Source organism: Acyrthosiphon pisum, chromosome A2, assembly GCF_005508785.2.
Source record: "Acyrthosiphon pisum isolate AL4f chromosome A2, pea_aphid_22Mar2018_4r6ur, whole genome shotgun sequence".
NCBI lineage: Eukaryota > Metazoa > Arthropoda > Insecta > Hemiptera > Aphididae > Acyrthosiphon > Acyrthosiphon pisum.
Genome location: NC_042495.1, coordinates 116183151 through 116183680, shown reverse-complemented (window position 1 = coordinate 116183680; position 530 = coordinate 116183151).

The window sequence follows — 530 nt, the reverse complement described above, 5'->3', positions numbered from 1 at the left end:
GGGGGCTGTTCGCCGGGCAACGGGTCACGGAACGAACCGGGTTGCTGGTAACTGACGGTGTACACGGTGCGACCGTTAACAGGCTCTCCCCACCGGCAGTACGAGGCCAGCGACCGTGGCCGGGACAACTCCAACGGGCCCCACTGCTGGTAACTCGAACTGGTCTCCGTCGCTTTGGCCATCAGCAAGTTTGGGCCCTGCGACCAGGTGGCGGTGCTTGGCCGTGTCAATGGCCGTCGTCCGTCCGTACATGGGATCCCGAACGCGTCGGCCGTGGTGGTCTTGCCCACCATCGCGCACACGCCGCTGCCGCAATTGGTGCCTATGGTCTCCGCCGGCCCGGTGGCCCGCTGCCGTTCTGCCTCAGGCAGCCACTTGGTCACGAAGTCATGTCGCTGTGACGTCACGTTCTGCATGCGTTCCTGCGAGCCACCCACGAGCTCGTGATCACACTGCACCGCTGGCAGCGTTCGGCCCGCGCTCGGCCCCTCGCGAAAACTGGCGAAAACTGGCCCGGTGCACGGTCATCC